This window comes from Lepus europaeus, chromosome 5, assembly GCF_033115175.1.
Source record: "Lepus europaeus isolate LE1 chromosome 5, mLepTim1.pri, whole genome shotgun sequence".
Lineage (NCBI taxonomy): Eukaryota > Metazoa > Chordata > Mammalia > Lagomorpha > Leporidae > Lepus > Lepus europaeus.
Window position 1 is genome coordinate 80,725,132 of NC_084831.1, and position 21,849 is coordinate 80,746,980.

The 21,849-nt window shown below is 47.3% G+C and overlaps 1 long non-coding RNA gene across 3 annotated transcripts in view; it reads left to right on the forward strand.

Annotated features, from left to right (window-relative positions):
- The window catches only part of LOC133759918 (uncharacterized), a 38,463-nt gene that overhangs the window by 15,339 nt on the left and 1,275 nt on the right, over positions 1–21,849 (forward strand). For 2 of the 3 annotated variants that reach the window (XR_009865932.1, XR_009865934.1), the window contains exon 2: positions 6,620–6,704. This is a non-coding gene — a long non-coding RNA (uncharacterized LOC133759918). Of the gene's footprint in view, positions 1–6,619; positions 6,705–21,207; positions 21,367–21,849 lie in introns of all 3 variants that reach the window. The other variant, XR_009865933.1, reaches the window with a different exon arrangement.

Consider the following 21,849-nt stretch of genomic DNA (forward strand, 5'->3'; position numbering starts at 1 on the left):
CCAAAGCCTCCTATGTGAAAGCAGAATTCTATTTTTTGAAATAAAGATTTATTATTTTATTTATTTGAAAGGCGGAGTGGCAGAGGGAGAAGGATCTTCCATCTGCTCGTTCACCCCCCAGATGGCTGTGATGGCCAGGATCTGGGACAGGGTAAAGCTACAGCCTGGAACTCCATCTGGGTCTCCCATGTCGGGGGCAGGGACGCAAGCACTTGGGCCATCCTCCGCTGCTTTTCCAGGTGCATTAGCAGGGAGCTGGATCAGAAGCGGAGCAGCCCGGGCTCAAAGTGGTAGCCATATAGGATGCCAGCCTCTCAGGCAGTGGCTTAACCCACTGTACTGCAGTGCCAGCCCCCGAAGCAGAATTCTTATCATGTGCTTGTATAGCCAACCTTTAACATTCACAGGCTCTTACAGTTTTAATAATAGCCCTCTTTAAATTTGACCCCATTCACTTGCTAGTGTTGTGGTGGGGGTGGGGGCAAGAATGCATAGAGAAGGGGGAGTTTCCTATTTCCTCTTGAATAATGACAAGAATCTGAGAATCATCAACAATGGAGGTGGAACAAAGAGGAAGGAATCGGAGAGAGAGAGGTGCCAAGGGCATTGCGGGCACTGTGTGGTAGCTTCAGTTCCTTTGGGCGAGCTGCTCCCTCCTTGCTGCTCTCAGTCAAGTCCGTGCATGATTTCTCCTTTTGCCAAAAAACCAACCATGGCTTTTAATGCCAAACACAGTCAGAGCGCAGCGATCAGGGGGGTGCTAGAAGTCATCTGTGTTAAGAACGGGATCCTGGCCACGCCGCCGTGTGGACAGCCATCAGGGAGGCGGGCCGCACGCACTTTGATGTAGAGATGGACAGTCTTTGCTGGAGGTTCCCGCAGCCTGCTGGGGCACGGTGTGATCTGACAAGTACAGGAAGGTTATTTGCTGTCACCCAAGGTATACCGGGCTTGCGATCTGAAGCCTTAGCTCTGAGTTCTGTCTCTTCTCACTCCCTGGCGACGGCTAAGTTACCTTCTTCACAGCCTCGTAATGAAGGGCAAGTGAGAAAAGTTATGACAGCACTGTGTAAACTGTGAGGTTGTGCAAATATTAGTTTGTTGTTGTTACCTAGCAATGCTAAGGATGGTCCTTGTCTAGGTTCCAGTTAGGGAACCAGGGTCTGCGTGGGCTTGGCAGGCTTACTGACTACTGAAGGGTGAAATTAGGTGAGAAAGGCTTTAACATGGGCTTCATTTTGAAGACTGAAAACAACATGATGGGTGAACCATGTATAATTTTCCCGAACAGTTGCTTGCGGTGGGAACTGGCAATCCCCTCTCACCGGGCATCAGTTATGTATTTAATGGCTCCTCCACCCCATCCCTGCCGTGGGTGTTCCCGAAGATTCGGCACCCAGAGCAGGGCCTTCTGGTCGGTGGGCTCAGCCACAGCTGCTTCATCAGTCGCCTCTCCCCGGGGCTCTTTCCTGGCCTCCATTTTCCCAGCCTGACGCCCCTCTCTTGCTTGGGCCCGGGAGCTGACACTTTGCTGGGTTCCTCACCTGCCCCCTTGGACTCCAGGCTTCTGACTCCCTGTGCTTCCCAGCCATACCCCACTTCCGCTGTGTTCTGAGCATTGGAGAGGAGGAGAGTGACTTGGGCTCTGCACACCCATCTCTGGGCTGAGCCGGATGTAACTGGAGGACTTCTGGCCGGAAGTCTCTCACAGTCCTCAGTGGTGCCCCAAGTGCATTTGCTGAGGTCCTGGCCATGCCACACCCACCGAGGCTGCCACACGTGTTCCTGTCTCACCGGGCAGTCTCTCCAAAGCCCCCACAGTTGCGCATCACGTTAGAGAAAGGGAGTCACTTCCTTCTGTCTGGGAGGAGCCCTCTGGGTCTCCTTCGACTCTGCCAACTCCCAGGCACTTGGCTCTCATCTTGTGCTTTTCTCCCTGCTGTCTTTCATTCTTCCCAAGAAGGAGTTTTCCCCATGACCACTGTGCCTAGGGGCCAGCCTTAGGCCTCCAAGGTCCTCAGGAAATTCACCTTGACCTCACTTGTAACTTGATTGCACAGTGGGCTGCACTGACCTGGCTTTGCCTCCAACTCTGGACCTTGGCGCTTATGGCCTGTGTGTCTCCATCCTAGGGCTTCAATGAGGCCTTTGCTCCCAGCCTCAGGGGCTGGCCTGCTTCTCCTGTCGCCTGTCCTGCTGGAGCTCCGGGCAGGATGCCACTGGAAAGCCCATCTCCCTCAGCACTCTGGAGCCCTTTCCTTGCTGATAGTTCTGAAACATAGCCCTTCTCTCACAGCTGCGTGAAAAGCAGCCAAATGCCCATTCTTAATGTGTGACAACTGAGGCTCCCATGCAAACCGCTGTTATCTCAGCAGGAGAGCAATTTGCAACCATTTAAAATCCTTTCCCTCTTCCCTTCCCCTCCTTGTATGTTATACGCACACCAGTCCATACTTATTAGTGCAGATGGTGAGAAACTCCCCATTGAAAGGGCTTAGAGCACAGAGGGAAATGGATTTTTGGCCTCACTCTGGCCTCACAAACAAGAAGTTTTGAATGATTTTAGGTTCCTGATTCTCGCCTCAAAAGAGCACAGTTTGCTTCTCTCCAAACACAAGAGGGTGTAAATTGGTAATTCATCTCAACCAAAGGCCACATGATGAGCAATTGTAGAAGTATTTTGTTCTTGTTGTGCAAAGGAGGAACCAGCCGTCTGAGTGTGGGTTCCAGCTGCTATTTGCCTTTCACCATTTGCAGCCCCGAAGCACCAGCTCGGTCAGCCCTGGCTCTGAATCTTGGGCTCTGGGCTCCTTTTTCTGCTTTTTTCCCTTGCGCCACAAACAGGGCTATCGCAGGGTTAGAAGTCGCCTCAGCATTTCCATGTGATTTCTCGCTCTCTCTTTTTTCAGCTAAAAAATAAATCCATTCTAATAAAAACATTTATACTATATTCTTTATTGTCAGCTAATCCTGCCCGAACTCATTAAATGGCAGTGTGTGGGTTATTTGCTGTCAGTGAAATTATCAAAGGCATTTTTCTGCTGGGGCACCAGGAAAACATATGCTTCAATGCCAACTAAAACAATAATGAGGAAATGTTATGATCAGGCTTGACCAGATGACCCTGCCCATTTTAGATTAGTTCTTAATTTCAGCACAAGGGTCATCCCGTGAATTCGTATAATAAGTCACTGCTCACCACTCACATGAAAAAGATGTGACTTATTAGAAAACTCACTGTACTCATTGCAGTTAATGAGATGTGGAAAGCTTTGTAATTTGATTTGCTGGTTCCATATGCTGTAAAGGGATACTGCTGGTTTCATTCCTCCGTATTTAATTTAAGCAGTATGCAATACCTTCTTCATATGGCTACTTATATAATAAAAATTAACTTGGGGTATAAAAAAATACACCATTGTGGGGTTTATGACTTGATGTGGTTCAGTTTCAAGTGTTTTGCATGGAAACATCTGTAAGTAATGTGCACGGGTCTAATTTTAAATCCCGCCAAATATTTTCCATTTAACATTTGGTCTAACTGACAAGCTTGCAGAGGTGGTTTTCAGAGCTGTCGGTAACAGATACAGACTGTATTCCCAAGGCAATAGCCCCCCTTCTGCAAGTGGAAGATAATAGTCATTCAAAACTTGATTTTCTGACCCTTTTTACATTTCAGTGGGTACAAACGGGGATTCAGAGGTAGCCACCCCTAGCCCTTGAAGAGCCAGCTGCAGTTTAATCTGTTACCCCTAAAAGTCGTCACCTTGATTTTGACCTTTGGTCTAACATCTGTGAGCGGGCGAGGACACAGGGAGGCACTGTGAGAAGATTGGCTGTGGGTAAAGTCCCCTTCAGGGCAGGCAGGGAGAAAGGGGGACAGGGCTGAGAAGCAGGCTGAGGTCAAGGAGGTTGATCCACCTCCCCCAATCCCCCTACCCTCGACAGGCTGCCGAAAAGCCAAAGTCAGGCCATTGTGCGTTAAAGACATCCTTGTCCAACTCAAACTGTCGGTGGAGATGGTCAGAAGCTGAGCTGTGAAATCCTCAGACAGAACCCCTCTTTTCTCAGCCAGGAAGGGTCTCAGATGAAATAGGGGTCCTCGAGTTCAATCTGAATTTCGGATAGGCCAACCATACTTCTCGGTATAAACACGCCTCACGCCACATTTGGGACATGCTTGTAGCAGCCATGTCTCTGCATAACTCGGCGTCCCGCCCGGGTCAGGCTTGCTGGCTACCTCCATCGCCCTTCGCAGACACCGAGGCTTGCCTTCGGGTTGTAGGACTCCGCTGGCTGACACCATGAAACAGCTGGAGCAGGCAGGCGGGTGCGCGGAGGCCGGCGGGAGCCTCCTCGCCCCGGGGCTGGGGGCGCCACGCTGCACGGTTGAGAAAGTGCTGAGTCGGCAGCACCGGGCCGGGACCGGCGGGGACCCCCCCCGCCCACCCCAGGCGGAGAAACCGGAGAGGGGGAGGTTCCACCGCAAATGGCGCGAGGTGTGGCGCGAAAGCTCGGGGAAACTGTCGGTCTGGCTTCCCAGGGCACTGAGTTGTGAAACTTGCAGTTGCGAAATGTCCCTCGGGGGCTGAGAACCCGAGTTCGTCTTCATTGTCAACGACAGCGAACGGTGCCCCCGCGGTCCCTTGTGTGTGTGTGGGGGGGGGGGTGGGGGGAGGACGTCCGGGGCCCGCGGCGCGGCCCGGGTGGCGGCGGCGGCCGCTGGGGGTCAGGGTAAGCCCGCCGAGTGGCGCCGCCGCCGCCGCCGGCGAACCCGCCCGCCGCCTGACGCAGGAGGCACCTCAGGTGTCCCCGGGGCCGCCGCCGCCTCCCCGCAGGCCGCGGGCTCGGGAGGCAGATCTGGGCCGCGGCGCACGCGTGGCTCGAGTGTCAGGTACGAAATTGCCTTTATGAGAGCCGCGCAGGCCTGCGATGACAACTGGGTGATAACAAAAGACGTGTGGCCTTGCGGAAGAGTGTATGTGAAAGGAAGTGATTCATTGGAATTCAGAAGGAGTCTCGAACCCAGGCGGAAGCAGCCAAGCCCCGACGTGTCTCTTAGAACTTAGCTTAAGGGGGAAAAAAATAAAAGAGGAGGGGAAAACGTTTAGAAAGAAAGAAAGAAAGAAAAAAAAACACCAAAAAACAGGACTTGTGGGAAGTGAGCTTCCCCTACTGAGGGAGAGATGGGGACTGGTCGGGCCTTGAGAGAGAGGCTGCAGATCAGCCAGTGCAGACGTAGGAGAGAAAACAGATTCAGTGGTTTGAGAGCTCGACGAACACACTTTTGAACAAGAATTTTATTGTCCCCAGCGAAGAGCGTCGGCCTGCAGGGCGGCGCAGTCATGGCGTGCGTCTTGCGTGCTCCGGGGAAATGGCGGGACGCCTGTTCACTCCTGAACGCCAGCCTCGCAGCCAGCTGCGCGAGGTGGTTGTTTTGTGTTTTTGTTTTTGTTTTTGTTTGTTTGTTTGTTTGTTTTTTCAAAGACCAGTCTTTTTCCTCACAGCCTCACATTTCTGTTCCTTTTGGTGATGATCCATCCTCAAGAGAGAATCTGGACCTTTCTTGGGAACTGAATGAGAGCAAGTGGCTGCGGTGTAGGGTTTGGGAGATGGGGGCGTGGCTGCTGTGATTGGGAATGGTGTTGAAGGGGCTGATGACAAACGGACCCGCCTTGAGTGTTGGTTAGCGTGTTCAGCGGCATTTGTGCCAGCCCAGGTGCCAAGGCGTACTGAGTCCCAGTCCCAGACTCACGCCCAGGAGTTTGCGGTCCCAGCGGGAAAGCCGACGTCGAGAAGGAGGAGGGACGTTGTTTCATTCTATGGGAAAACGTGTCTGTCTTGTTTTTTCTGTTCACCGAGAAGCTGAGAAAAAAACTCAGGCAGGTCAACGGGGCCTTATAAACAAGTGGTACCCTGGCAATACCAAAGTCCAGCTTCCCTGGCCCAGGCAGGCACCCGGCTTTGATGGCCGACTGCTTCCTTTTTCCAAGGGGCCCTTCTTCTTTTCCAGTAACCCAAAGTACCCTTTGCTTTGAGCCACACCCTCCGCCTGCAGTCCTACAGGGTGCCACCGGGATGGGGGCAGAGAACAAGCGCGTGGCTTGTACTGTCTGGCTTTATAACCAGCTGTTGAATGACCCGACGAGGTTTTCATGTGAGAACGGGGAAACGGTTCTTTTTCCTTCTGGAAGGAGGAGAAGCCAGAAGTTTATTTAATCTTTTCTAGGCAACTTATTTTATTGCATTTTTAATTTCCTCTCTTGCATTAACATGACCCTTTTCACTGGCTTCCCACGCCTGGTGCTTAATTACTTATCATTAGCAATGTACACGGGGGCCTTGCTGCATATTTATAGATGTGATCATTAGTACATGGAAAGACAAAGGCTTCTTTAAGGCTGTCATTAGTTATTCTGTTTTCATGGAAATGTTCATTAGGAGAAACTACCCACCTGGTTAAATAATTATAATTAAGAATTGGTAATCTCCTCTGCATTTTTAACTTGATCTTCCGTCTGTTGGTATGAAGCTACACAAGCTGGATTTGGCCAGAGTTCTATCTTTCATTTTCACAGGAATTGTCAACAAATACAGACTCTTTGTTTTTAACCTATAGGTGCTGACTGATTTGCCATCTGATCGATCTGATTTTTGTAACCCGGCAGCTCCTCTCCAAACCCGTGAACCAGCCGTGGAGAGTGGTGAGTCAGGGAAGGCAGTCACAGGATCTCTGGTTGCTTTTATTTTCTGGGCCTTTGTCAATGGTGCAAACTGAACTTCAGGCTTCCTGCCCAAACTTTGCAAAGGGTCTCCTTTAGCTTCTCAACCACAGATACACCAGGCTGGGTGGCCACTGCCCTGCATGTGCCAATCAAGACAAGTGGCAGCTGGCCGGTGCGAGTGTTTGTGTGTCAGCATCCGAGTCTTTCTATGTTTCTGACGAGGGCTAACCACAGCAGTGTCACAGCCGTGGCCCTGCCAACGCTTAGGCAAATACAGTCAGTCCACAAGCAGTCTTCCAATTGCTAGCAAATGGTCATGAGGCCCATACATGGCTACGTGTCAGCTGAGCTGAAACAAATGAGGTGACAGAAACGCAATAAAGGGAGCGTGGTCAGGCTGCCGCCCACTCCCCTCTGCCCAGACTGGTGCTCGGCGAGCTGCCACCCTGGACTGATGAGAATTTGCCAGTGATCAACCACAAGTGTGGGAAACGCTGGGTGGGGGCATAAATATCATCTGTAAACAATTAGGCAGCCACTGCTCATTCAGCGCCGTTTGGAGAAGCTAAGGAAGTCTGCAATCAGTTATATCTCCAATTACCGTAAAAATATATTAGCCATTCATTCATTTATTAATGATTCATCAGTTAACCACACATAATGAGCAAATAATTAGCCGTGCTGTACGGTTGCCAAAATTGAAGAAGTGTTGGCATTTTAAAGATGAAAGGTTGCATTTATGCAAAAGTCTGGTGATGATAAAGTTAATTCGGAAGATAATTATAAAAGTGGCTGTCCTGTATTACAGGCCGAGGTACCACAAAACTTGCCTAATTGAACTGAAATTAATATTCTTCCAAAGTCTGCGTGTTGCCACACAACAAACGGCTGCATTTCTCTCGAAGATCTCCCTTCAGTAAGGTACACTGCACAATACAAGTTAATAAAATGCCAGACAGCTCGACTGTGTTCTTTGTTTGCTTGGTTCAGGGCCTCGTGGAAAACAATAAATTGCATTCATGTCAGCTGAGGCCCATCCCTTTGCTAATTACCGTTTGGTGCTGAAATGACTTCTGTGAAATTGGGAGCATGAGGAAACATCCAGCCGTACAAGAGAGGCTTTTCAGAGTTTTGCAGTAAATGTGAGATAGGCCTCAGGCACACAGATGTTAAAACAGTGAATTCCCCCACAGATTACACTAATGGAAACCCTGTCAGGGTAAGTCAAATCCGGGTCTGTGGTCAAAATCTAATTAAGGTTTCTGTACTTAAAAAGAATATGAATGCCTGGGGGTGGCGATGAATGTATAAGAAACTCACTTGTTTGTAAAATTGTTAGCATGAATAGTCAGTACCGGGGGGCTGGTACCTGCCACGGAACACCTGTTTTCTGAGTCGCTCTCTGCTTTACTGAATGGATCAGGCGGCTTATTTCAGAGGTCAGCGAACTGGGCTCAGGCCACAGTGGCCTCCCATCTCTGGGGCCTGGTGCAAGGCGTGGTCTGAGGTCACAGATGAAAATAGATCCTTGGAAGTTGCCCTGGAATCCCAAAGGATGCTTTGCTTGGCCACATGAAAACCACCCCAGGAAGATCCTGCCCCGGCTGCCTGGCGAGATGGAGCCAACAGTCCTCGCCTGAGGTGTGGGACTGGCCAGGCCCCCCTACTGGGGAAATAAGGGGTCGTCTCCTTGCAACTCGCCCTGTAGCCTGTGGGGACTGCCTCCTGGCACAGCTGCAGCGTGCAGGCGCGGCCCTGCTTCTAATAGAGGAAATGAATTTATAATGCTACAGTCTCTTCATTTTCACCAAACACAAATTTCCCCTTAAATACTTAAAAACAACACCCAGAGCTGGATATACCTTAAATTTCGAATAAATGAAATCTTAATCCAGTCTGTTGCCGAGTCTGAGTTGTTATTAAAGAAATAAATTTGAAACAGCAAGTGGTTTGAGAATTTTTGAATTTAATTATTTAAATCTACTTAGGGTAACTCTCATGCGCTATTTCAGTTTCCCATGGAGAACATGAATTCTGGGAAAGGTATCCCACGCAGGGCCCTGGAAATATTAACTTTCATGTACAACTGTGGGCTCAGCCATAGACAGACTGTGCCGCCCTCCTCCCCGGAAAAGCAGAAGAGAGAAATTGAGATTCTTTTTTTTTTTTTTTTTTTTTTCTGGAAAATTCAGCCAAGAGATTTAGGACATATTTTTGAAAGAATGAGGGAAGCCCAACCCTCTTCTTTGGCCTTCTCTGGTCCTCTTCAGATGCACTGTTTGCAAATAATGCATCTGAAGCTTGTTAGAGAGTGGGGGTTCATGTGGTCATGCCTTGAGCAATGAGTTAGGGAGCCCAAGAGTAAAGAGAAATTATAACCCGAGTACTTTAAATGGCCAACAGCTAATTTAGGGCATGCTCTAGCCTAGTGAGTGTCTGGGGCCTGATTTTTGACACTTGTGAAAATAGCCCATGGGCCGTGACTATCCCAAGGACAATAGCTCCAGGTCAGCATACCTGGACCTTTTGGTGCCACTTCAGTCTGCAGACTTGGGGAGATTCTGCTGTTGTGACTAGGGCCAAGTGCCACCCTGGCCTTAGCTCTGAGAACAAAGGATGCTTTCAAGATATTAGCAAGCTTGCTTTTTAATGGTGTCCACCTTGAGATGTGGGAGGGGGAGAAGTTGCAAGATTTGGGCACACACTTGTGTGACCATTTCTTTTTCCAGTGTACCAGTACTTTGCTGTGGCACACAGTGGTTGTTCTGGAGCCTGTGTGCGGGGGTTAAATTACCAGACACCTGCAAAGACTTGCTGGAGCAAAACTTCACCCACACAGTGGGACCTTGGGCAGGGGCCGGGGGCTGAGTCAGAGAAACCCAGTGTCTGATTTAGTTCTCTTTGGGGCTGGCCATTTGCTAGGCGTCGCGACTTTGTAGCTGCCAAATGGAACTTTCCCACATCCAACTCAGACTAACAAGAGGATATTGACTTGGAGTGATTTCTAGACCCAGAATTCTGTTTTTTCCACACAATATAAAAGTCTTTATAGAAGCCAACAGTTTTGAAGAAGAAAGCAGATCTTAGTGTGGGGTCCAGCCTCAGCCTTGACCTTGTCCCCTGTGACTGCAAAGGCCGATGGAAGTTGCACAATTCACAGTGTTCAGAGCATGAGGGAATGTTTTATCATCTCAAAGAGCAGACAGAGAGCTAGATGAGGGGTTTCCCCAGGAAGTGATTTCCAGTGGCCAGAAAAGCTTAGAATTCAAGTTTCTGGGTTTAGGTTTTGAACAACAGTACCGTAGACTTATTACTGATTCTGGGTGTTTCATATTATTTAAAAACCTACAAACATTTTTGGAATAGCTCTTCTTTCCCAAGGGCAGAGCCGGGCCCTAGGAATTGAGAGAGGAAAAGTGGTGGTTCGTGCTCGTGGGAGGTGCTCGTGCTGGTTGGCAGAGCCTGCACTCGCCAGTGTGAATCAAACTCCATGCAGCCAGATTTCCCTGTCATTACAATGCCTACCTTTGATTGATTAGAAACCCAATCAATGATTGTTGAATGAGTGGATCTGTTAAGAAGGGAGTGTCAAGCTTCCTGTCTTTCTAAGGAGTTATTGTGTGAGTTAGAGAGTTAACGTTTGTAACTCATTTCTATGCCCCTACATGCTATACAAATATAAATTATTAAATACTGTCATAATAATCATGGGCCCTAAGTAGTCAATTATAGTTTTTAGGAAGTTTGTGACATTTAGATTCTTTTGTTGGACAGATGGTATAATATTGCACCTGTTGGAATAGCAGGCATTTTGGGAAGGGACATTAATTCAGAACTATTTATAATAGAGCAAAACATGGGCTTCTTAATAATTGTATCTGTATTGTTTTCTCTGGAAGTTACACAGCTGAACACTCTAGCTCGTTGAATTGGAGCTTCTGAAAAGACCGTCATTTCTGAAAGCTCTATTTACTCTACATTCTCTTTTCAGTTCTTATTTTTTCTTACACTGCATGGATGGGTTTTTAGTCCCCAATTTGTTTGCAGCCTTGTCTCTCCTCCACATGTCTCCATCTGTCCATCATTCCTCTTTGTCCCTCTGTCTCATGTCTTACTCTTTGTCCTTTTCCTGCTCCTCCTAAGACATTCCATTCTTCAGGGATGGCGTTTGAGCCAATTCGGAGCCCAGCTGAACTGTGGTCTTTTGGGGTGTCCAGGACTGTTGTTTTTGCCTATACTTCTTTTCTTTTTTAATTTTAATTAAAAATTTTTATTTATTTATTTGAAAGAGTTACACAGAGAGAGGAGAGAAAGAGGAGAAAGATCATCCATCTGATGATTCATGCTACAGATAGCCACCACAGCCAGGGCTGAGCCAGCACAAAGCCAGGAGTTTCATCCGGGTCTCTCACATGGGTGACAGGGTCCCTAGTGCTTGGGCCATCCTCTACTGCTTTTTCCAGGCCATGAGCAGGAAACTGGATTGGAAGTGGAGTAGCCGTGACTTGAATTGGCACCCCTAAGGGCATTACAAGTGGCAGCTTTACCCGCTATGCCACAAGGCCAGCCCCTTTAATTTTAATTTTTAAAATCTATTTATGTGAAAGGCAGAAGAGAGAGAGAGAAACACAGAGAAAGACAGAGAAAGAGAGGGAGAGGGAGAGAGAGAGAGAGAGAGAGAGAGATTGCAAAAGTCTCCCATCTGCTTGTTTAGTCTCCAAATGCCTGCAAGTGCTGGGGTTGGGCTAGGCTGAAGCCAGAAACTGGTAATGCAATTTGATTCTCCTATATGAGTGGCAGGGACTCAACCACTTGAGCCATCACCTGCTGCCTCCCAGGGTACGCATTAATAGGAATCTGGAAACAGGAGCTGGAACTGGGAACGAAGAGCCCAGGAATATCAGTACAGCAGACATCTTAACTAGGATCATAACTGCTATGCCAAATGCCTATCCCTGTCTGTATTTTTAAAAAAGATTTATTTTATTTATTTGAAAGGCAGAGGTATGGGAGGGAGGGAGGCTACAAAAAGAGAGATCTTCCATCTGCCGAGTCACTCTTTAATTGGCTGTAACAGTTGAGGCGAACTAGGAGCTTCAAGCACTTGGGCCATCATCCTCCACTGCTTTCCAAGGTGTGTTAGCAGGGAGCAGGATTGGAAGTGGAACAATCTGGACTCCAACTGGCACCCATATGGGATACCGGCAGCATTGCAGGTGGGGGCTTACCCTGCTACACCACAAGGCCAGCCTCCCTGCTGGGATTTTAACCTTTCCATACCCCACCTCCTCCTCCTCTGCTTCTGGGCAGGAGCGAGGCTGGCTTCCTCATCAGCCCACAAAGGCCATGCTTGTCTCTCGGGCCCCTGCTCTTGTCAGTATCTCACCTGGAAGACATTTCCTCCTGTTAGAACTTTCTAAACTCCGTTACGCAAGGACCATCTCCTCTTGGGAACTGCTGGGCTTCCTTGATTTTCACTTCTTCTAAGCTCCTCCTGCCCATAATTTAGCAGCTCTTTCTGTTGTACCCTATGATTTAGTCCCAGCATCCCATATAAACGCTAAGCTTCTTATCACTGAAAGAAGCTTCTTATGTACCAGGCTCTGCACTGAGGTGCATTGCATTATTATTTCATTTCATCTCCATGACAGCGCTAGGAGGTAGGCGTTTTTGTCATTTCCATTTTACTAATCAGGAAACAAAGACCCATAGAGCATGACTGACTGACTCAAAGTCATATAATTAATAAGGCTGAGAGCTGGGTTCTGGAGTGGTCACTCTCTTTATGACCCAGTCCTCTCTTCAGTACTGAAGGACTTACTTTTCCAACTGCTTTGAGTGCTGCTAGCTGAATTGTGCTTTGCTTAAGTGGGCCTCTTTACCCCATGTCACACTCCCCTTTGCTGGGTAGCCTGCACACAAAGATTGGTGTTGCAGGGGTGTGAGAATCTGTCTACCTCATGGCAGTTTAGGACAGCTCCTAGGCACAAGTCAACTTCAGAACTGTCTGTGAGGTTGCCTGGGGCCTTTGTTGTGACTATGTTGTGACCTGACTTCGCCTGTTACCAGGTCCTATCTCTTTCCCTTTTCTTTCCCTTCTACAAATGATAATCCCCAAGAGCACACACTCATGAAACTCCTGTACACAATCCTCTGATTCAAGGTTGGTGTCAGGAATGGTCCAAGAAAGGTGATGTTAATATAGGATGCTGGAGCTTCATCACCTGTTAACCTTTGGTAATGTGAGCCCTTTCCTGGGTGTAGGTGGAGTAGCTACAGATCCAAGCACAAAGTACCACTGTTGAACTAGAATGAAATGCTGATTGAAAGGACTGTATTAGTGGGTTAATGTATGAGTTCCAAATGGGAACTATGGGAAAATAGTAATTATATGAACAATGGCATTGGATGACCATTACTGGGAGCAATGAATGCTTTGGAAAAAGAGGACAATTAATGTGAAAACCAGAAGCTCTCACTCATTTGCTATCAAGGGAGCCCCATAGCCTATAGTTAGGACACAGGAAAAATTGGTATCAGGGCCAGAGCTTAATCATAAGGTTGTCAGAGTTTCACAGAAGGTTGAATGCTCAGTCTGGGTAGGTGTGCTATGCTAGACCGGGTTCTTACTGGGAGAGAACCAGACCTTGAGATATTAGATGATGATATCTAAATTGATACACTCTAGATTCCCCCAAACTTTCTGGGCCTGCAGAAATGGCCTACTGCTCTCTGACAAAGGTTGGCATTATGGCTGCCTAGCTAGGAAAGACGTAGAGGCCTCTGCCTTGCAAGACAAATGCTTCCTCTTTACTTCCAGACCTGCCCTCATATTCCTTCTCTTGGCAGCCAGACTAACAAATAGGGTTAAATAATAACATTGCCTGGCTGGGAGATGCTGGGCCTGCTAGGGGAGGAAATGTACTATATCTTGGAGGACTGCAGGACCTGGCCAACAGGAACTGGAAGGATATGAAACATCATTTAGAGAACTGGATTCTGAGAATACAGGCTTGAGGTAGATGGAATATAAAGTCACACAGGGGAAAATTTATCAGTATGCAAGCACTCTCCTGGGATACAGGATTTACCATCTGACAAAGATCCTGGGCTCTAACCAATAAACTGCTAGAATGACTCTCAGAAACCTGGAGAAAAAGTTCACATGAAATGAAATAGAAATGAATTACCATGACAATTGGTGGGAGAAAGGATGAAAAGGCCCAGAGAAATGGGCATGACAGCGTGGAAGTGCTGCAAAGGGAGAACACACCAAGTGACTGTGTTCAGTAGGAGGGCCCAGAGGAGAGATTGCACACGTTATATGCAGTTTGAAAAGCAGCTCCTGGCATGCTTTGGGATTCTGCCTATTAGTCATCAAATGATTATGAGGTGAGAACCCCCCATCATAAACTGGTTTCTGTCTGGCCCAACAAGTCAGAATTTTTGGTGGGTAATCCCAAGAAGTAATCCATTTTAAGATGGAAAGAGCACATTTAAGGCTAAGAATGGGCAGAAGCAAAGGGCAAAGTAACTCCATGAGCAGGTGGTCCAGGCCCCGGGTTCTCAGCTACCATTGTCACATTACTTCTCTCTCAGTGCACTTCTGTGGCTGCATGGGAGTCCCTTCTGGCCAACTGTTAGAACACACAAAAAGCAAGCTTGGTTTGTGAGTATATTGATCTAGTATATAGTGGTAATCTGAAAATGGTTGGCCACTGCATTGTAGCCCTACTCAGGGGTGATCTTGAAGTTGCCAATTAGTGAAAATCCTCTCCAGGAGTACAGGTTCAAGTGGTGCACCTTCTTATCCACTAAAAAATATTTATTTGAAAGGAATCGTGACAGAGAAGAGAGGGGGAGAGAAATGGATCCTTCACCTGCTGGTTCACTGCTCAAATGGCCGCTACAGCTTGGACTAGGCCAGGCCATATCCAGGAGCCAGAACCCCATCTTGTCTCCCGTGTGGGTGACAGTAGTTCAGGTACTTGAGTAATCATCTGTTGCTTCCCAGGCACATTAACAGGGAATTGGATCAGAAGCAAAGTGTCCAAGACTTGAACTGGTGCTTCATTCCATATGGGATGTGGGTGTCCCAAGTGTGGACTTAACCTGCTATACTGAAATGAATGCCCTTTATAGTTTCTTTCTGTAAAAAAGGGAATGTATAAACTTTTTTTTTTCTTAAAAAAAGATTTATTTATTTATTTGGAAGGTGGAGTTACAGAGAGGCAGAGGCAGAGGTAGAGAGAGAGATCTTTCATCTTCTGGTTCACTCTTCAAATGGCCACAACGGCTAGAGCTGGGCTGATCTGAAGCCAGGAGCCAGGAGATTCTTCTGGGTCTTCCATGTGGATGCAGAGGCCCCAGGACTTGGGCCATCTTCTACTGCTTTCCCAGGCCATAGTGGAGAGCAGGATCTAAAGTGGAGCAGCTGGGACTTTAACCAGCACCCATATGGGATGCCTGCACTGTAGGCTGAGGCTTTACCCGCTACACCACAGGGCTGGCCCCGAGAATGTATAAACTTTTGGGAAATGGCAAATGGGTTATCCAAATGGTCAAAATCCTGGAAGGAAGAAGGATATCTGGGGAAGTTCTCTCATAGGAGTGGGCATGAAGTGTGAAGATCTTTGTATCACCAGTTAACCCCCACTCCATAAAGAAATTATGCAGTACAGAAGAGGAATTAAACAACCAAAAAGATGGAATGACTGGGCTAGCTGACATAAGCTGGTCTTATATATGGATCACACCAGTGCTGGCACAATGAGTGCATAAATGGAGTAGCCACAATGGCAGGGGTGGGAGCTATATATGGGTCTACTGCATGGCTCTACTCACCAAGCTAATAGTGTAGTTCTTGTTGCTGCCAAATGTCTGACTGCCAGCCACAGAGAACCATTCCCAATATGACACTGTCTTTGAAGGAGGACAGTGGCCTCCAAGGAGCCACTTAGTGGTAAGGAACAACAATTCACTTGAACTTGAGAAAACACTATTTCAAAATGGGATTTTTTCTGCCTGGCTGCAGAGCCTCAGCATGTACCACCATCTCAGGGATTAGAGTATCTGACTCATCAACATGGATCCCAAACCACATCATGTCACAACCAAGGGGCCTACTTTATGGCAAGGGGAGTGCACCAGTGGACACATGGCCCTGGGACTCATTGGCCCTATCTCAGATATCACCATCTAGAAGAATACCCGGTCTCCTACAGTTATGGAAGGGGCTGTTGAAATCACAGTGGAGGTACCAGCTTGGGGATGGGACCTATGAGAATTAGTCACAGTCCTCTAGGATGAAGTGTACACTCAAACTCAGTGACCATGACAAGGAGTTGGCCCCAACAGGAAGCACACATAGACTTAGGAACCAAGGGATTAAAGTAGCTGTAACTGATTATCTTCTGTCTTAGTAACTCACATGGGGAATTTGTATTTCCTTTTCCCATACTTCTGTGCCCTGCAGGCTTATAGGTAGGTCATGGCTGCTAAAGGGAGGAACCTCCATCATAGGACACAGCAGAGTTCCCTGGAACTCTAGGCTTTGGCTACGGGTGGAGTGTTTAGATTCCAGGTGCCAAGGGACCACCGTCTTAGCTCTTACACAGTGGGAGCAGGGAGACCCATGTTTACCACTTGAGTGTCTTTAGATATTTTCCTGCCCAGTTTGGATGGTAAACGTGCTGATGACAGCCTGAGAATAAGTTAAGTGGCACAGAAACCTCAAGGATAAGGGTTTGGGTCATGCAAGGTATATCACTCAGACCAGAAATGATGCCAGCTGAGGGTAGAGGGAATCTAAAGTGGTCATGAGAAGACAGAGATGCTGATAGCAGTCACAATGCTGAGACCATTTGCCAATATAGTTGACCTCAGCTACAGTGGAAGGGGCTGTGTCTGGTGGGGACAGATATTCCTACTCTTAGTGGCTCTGCCTTTTTGCCTTTTACACTATCTCTTCATTTGGTTCAAAATTAGTTCTTCCATGTCTTCTATACAAGGTTAGGCTGCAGGACGGCATTTACCGTCATTACACAACCTTTTCATATTGTTTGAAGACTATTCACCAACCATTGGACACTTATTAACCATCTACTGTGTGTTAGGGTTTGTTCTTGGTACAGGGACAAGAAAAATGACTAAGAGATATAAAACATAGTATTTTCCTTGAACAAATTCCCAGTCAAGGGAAGGAAAAGACACTTAACTAAATGATTAGAAACACTTTGGTAAACGCAGTGGCAGAGGTGAGCATAGAGGAATGAAGGCTTGTGCAGTGGAAGGGAAAGGACAGTAAAGGAAAATTCCAGGAGGAGGTGATGCCTAGGCTTAGCCTTGTGAGGGAGACCAGGGTACAGTCCACGGAAAGCAAATATGTCGATGGTACTCAGAAAGTCTTTCTCATCATGGGACACTTTTCTGAGTTAAATAATAATTTACTCATGATAATTCTGAAGACAGAGGATCCACATAAGATTATACATAACCCTGTCCACAAAATCCAAGATTTCAGCATCCCAAGGGAATTTAACAAAGGCAATGTATTCTAATGATTATGCAATATGCAATCTGGTGATGAACTGGTGGTCAAAAAAGGAAAAATAAATCAGGAAAAACTAGCATGTTTGAGGACTCCTTTAGAAAATTCAGGGGCTGGCGCTATGGCTCACTAGGCTAATCCTCCACCTGCGGTGCCGGCACTCTGGGTTCTGGTCCTGGTTGGGGCACCAGATTATGTCCCGGTTTCTCCTCTTCCAGTCCAGCTCTCTGCTGTGGCCCGGGATGGCAGTGGAGGATGGCCCAAGTGCACCCACATAGGAGACCAGGAGGAAGCACCTGGCTCCTGGCTTAGGATCGGCACAGCACGCCGGCTGTAGCGGCCATTTGGGGGGGGGGGTGAACCAACGGAAGGAAGACCTTTCTCTCTGTCTCTCTCTCTCGCTGTCTAACTCTGCCTGTTGGGGGGAAAAAAAGAAAATTCAGGGAAAATGAATAATATGAAAAAACTATGCATGGATTTTAATTTTTTTGCATGAAAATAAATTTATTGCTTAATTCCATTTTCCTATGAACTTTTTTGAAGTACACTCATTAGAAGATAAGTTTGGGGCCGGTGCTGTGGCGCAGTGGGTTAATGCCCTGGCCTGAAGCGCTGGCATCCCATATGAGCACCAGTTTGAGACCTGGCTGCTCCACTTCCTGTCCAGCTCTCTGCTATGGCCTGGGAAAGCAGTAGAAGATGGCCTGTACCCATGTGGGAGACCCAGAAGAAGCTCCTGGCTGCTGGCTTTGGATTGGCGCAGCTCTGGCCATTGCGGCCATTTGGGTAGTGAACCATCGGATGGAAGACCTCTCTCTCACTCTGCCTCTCTTCTCTCTGTGTAACTCTGACTTTCAAATAAATAAATAAATAAATCTTTGGAAAAAAAAAAGAGAAGATAAGCAGACATGCAAACTACTTTGGCAACAAGATTCTGACCAAGCTAAAAGCCAACATTGAAGTTCAGGTAGAATCTAATGGTCAATCAAATATGAAATAGGAATAGCTTTCAGCTTCTTATTTTTTCCCCCACTAATAACCATGCAAAACATGTACTGATAGATTAGAATACCCATCAATGACTTTGAGAATGGCAACCAGTCTACTAGGGTGGAAACTGTGCTTGTTTGCAGAAATGTGGTATTATTGAAAAGTTATGTCAGTAGGGATGTCCCACTTGGGTCAGCTGTTCCTAATTAGGGGTCCAGACAATTCACCGAAACCAGAACAGTTTGTAACCTGGGTTAGTACTTGGTCTTCCCTCATTTCACATCTAGTCCACATAGACATAATGCTGGATGTTGCTTGAACATAGCCCAAGGTGTCAACCTACATATTGCACACAGAGCCTTGGAATGATGCTCCCCGACTGAAAGTGAAGTTTGAAACCATCATAATTGAGAGGTTCAGGGTACCCTCTGAAAGTTAGATAAAAATGTAATATAGCAAAGACTATGTAAAACAAGTAAGTACTTGGAGAGTAAGTATTACAACTGAAATTGTGGGACTCCTGTTTTGTGAGTTTGTTTTTTTTTTTTTTTTTTTTTTTTTTTTTTTTTTTGCAAAACACCTGGTATAGATTAAATGTGGGAAAAGCTTTAGAAAGTATTTTTTAACCTATTAAAACCACTGTTAAATTTAATTCAAATGTCGTAGATCTGCATAAAACGGCCAGATTTCTGAATGGATGGAAGAACTGAGAACTGATAGTTCTCTAGGGCTTTCTAATTTTTCTAGCCATATCTCTATCCCCTCCTTCACTCAGTCACTGTTCTTCTTCCTTTTTTCCTCCCTAAAACCTCTTTCAATCTCCAGCGTGTTGGATTCATGTGATCGCCATCCTGTTTCCATGATAAGCCCAGTTGTTCACACAGTGATTGACTGGGCTATGCTGCACAGGAGAGACTCAAGTACAGACATCAGCTGACACTGATTCTTGTGGAGGTGCGCTGAAATATCGACTCAAAGGGAGAGTGAGTGATACCTGGTCCCCAAGAGTTGGCAGACAGAATAAAACAAGTGTGCCTTCTTGGTGGAGAAAAATGACTAATGAAGTGAGAACACTGGATCCAGAATGGACTTTTTAGCATGAAATCAGATGTAAATGTGCTATCCCTTTTGAGTCACAGGAAAAGAGGTAGAGAAGTGAAGATTCTAGACCCAGTTCTGCTATTAAGTAAATGACCTAGGTTTCCTTACCTAAAGTGTGGGGGGATGATATAATGATCTCTGAATTTCCTTTTAACTTGAAAATTTCATGAAAAAGAATCACATATGGCCACCCTGGATGGTTGTATTGCTACTGTATGTTTTCTTTAAACCAAGTCTCAAATCCACTCAATATGAAGTAGCTTAGTAATGGGAACCAGAAACTCAGGAGAGGCCACCCTCACGTATAGGGAATTGACTGGCTTGGCCTGTGTGTTTGTGTTTGTTTCTTCTGACTCCTGGGTGGGGGTCGAGGCTGGGGAAGTAACATTTATGTGAATCCAAGCAGAGGGAGAAGTTTTCTCCTTCATCTCCCCTTCCCAAACAATCTCGCTTAGTTCATCATCTTGTGTTGACATTACTTATGAATGCTAATGAACTCATAAATGCTAATTAATAACTCCATGTGCTTCTGTTTACTGGCAAATATAGAGATCCAGGTGCAGTGTAGACCTGGCCCAAACAGTACATTTCTACATCTCTGAGCTGAGAACATGGGTGGGATGATTGTTGCAGTACTGCCAAAGTTGTTGCCTTACACCTTTTTAAAATACACATGGGAGCTATAATTAAATCCTCACACAAACATTGTCTTCTGAGTTCTCACTGAGAAAATGAACCAGGGTCCACTCTAGCTGTATTCGGCAGGTTCTCCTGTGCAACACAATCAATGGGACACGCTTGTCAGTGTAAGGAAGGAGACTTATTGGAGAGATCGGCTTGTATGAAGATGGGGGCCGAGGAGTCCCAGGATCTGCTGTGTGCAAGCTGAAGAACCAGGGATGCCCATGATGTCAGTCTCAGTCCACATGAGGGCCTGCGAACCTGGGCTGACGTTGAGTCCAAAGGGCCCAGAACCAGGAGTTCTGAAGTCTGGGAACGTTCTGAAAGTTCTGGGAGAAGATGAGTGTCCCAGCTCAGATAGAGAGAGCTCTCCTTTCTTCCACCTTCCTGTTCTGTTTAGGCCCTTGATGGATAGGATGGTGTTCACCCACCTTGCTGAGGGCTATCTGCCGTACTCAATCCACCACCTAACTGCTAACTTCTTTCTGAGACCGCCTCACAGACATACCCAGAAATAATGGTTCACAAGCTATCTGAGCCTTCCTTATCTCAGTCAAGTTGGCTCAGAAAATTAACCATTACACCAGCAAACAGCACGATCAAGGTGGACTTCATCTTCAGGGTAAGGTCAAAGTAGAGTGGGGGCAGGGGTCCTGCCCCAGTATGACCAAGTTGCCCAAGTGATGTCTCCTGGCACGGAATGGAGCAGAAACCCCTAAAGGTCAGTAAGCTCTGCAAGGCTGGACCTAAGAAGATCAGTGGTGCATAGGATGCGGCACATGGGATGCTAGTGCCTTTGCCCTCTCCCAGGTGTAGCTCCCTTGTCTTCTGCACCAAGGGTAGGCTTTGTAGAGTTAGCAACTTAATCCGCCAGAAGCCAGGCCTCCCTCCACGTGTGCTGCCCTGATATTGCTGGTTGAAGCCTGGACCTTGAGCAAGCCCGACCTTTCCTCAGCAAACAAGAGGGTAAGACTGACCGCAACGCTCATGATCAAACCTGGAATTTGTCAAATGTTTATCACACACCAGGCTTGGGTGTGGAATCCAGCAATGCTTTTTTGTGGTTACTACTTATTATTGCCCCATTTGAGAGTTTTGTAAACTGAGGCAGAAGAGTTACATAACAAAGCTGGGGCTTGAACTGCTGTGTCTCCCACCCAGAGTGACTGCCGCCTTGGGAGCAGAGGATTCCAATGTGATGGGGACCCTTGGCACTTGGGTCCGTTCCCGCATAGGTGGCCCTGAACTGTTGGCGGCCCTGCCTCCTGGGAGTCCCGCAGCCCTGCCTTTCCAAGACCCATTTTCTTCCCAGCTAGAGAGGTAGGCCTTGGATCTAGGTCCTTTTCCCAGCTGCACTTGCGTGGGAGCCCCCAGGATTCTCCCTGAATTGGAAATCACCCTGTCCCTCCCTCACCTGCGCCTCTCCGGCTTTCTCCCTTTTCTCTTCTCAGGACCCACCTCCATGCCTTAAAAGCACTCTCCCTGGCTCTAGTTTTAAAGTCACTGTTCAGTACACTAGGGTGGGCCCCCTCAGGGACAGCGCTGTGCTTGCAGGGGGTGGAGCTGAAGGCAGTGCTCAGGCCCTTGGGGAGAAGCCAGCGGGGAGCAACACAGCTATAGCTTTTGGGTGAGCCTCCCAGGCAGGGAGGTACTTTGCAAAGAAAGCGAATCTTTATAAACCCTGTGCTCTCTTCAGAGGCTTTATGGGTGGTGGGCACAGCTCCTGTGAGGAGGATAAAGCCGTAAAGGAAGGAAAACTGCTACCTGCCAATGCTACGTGCTTTTTAAAGGCGGGAGGTGGGT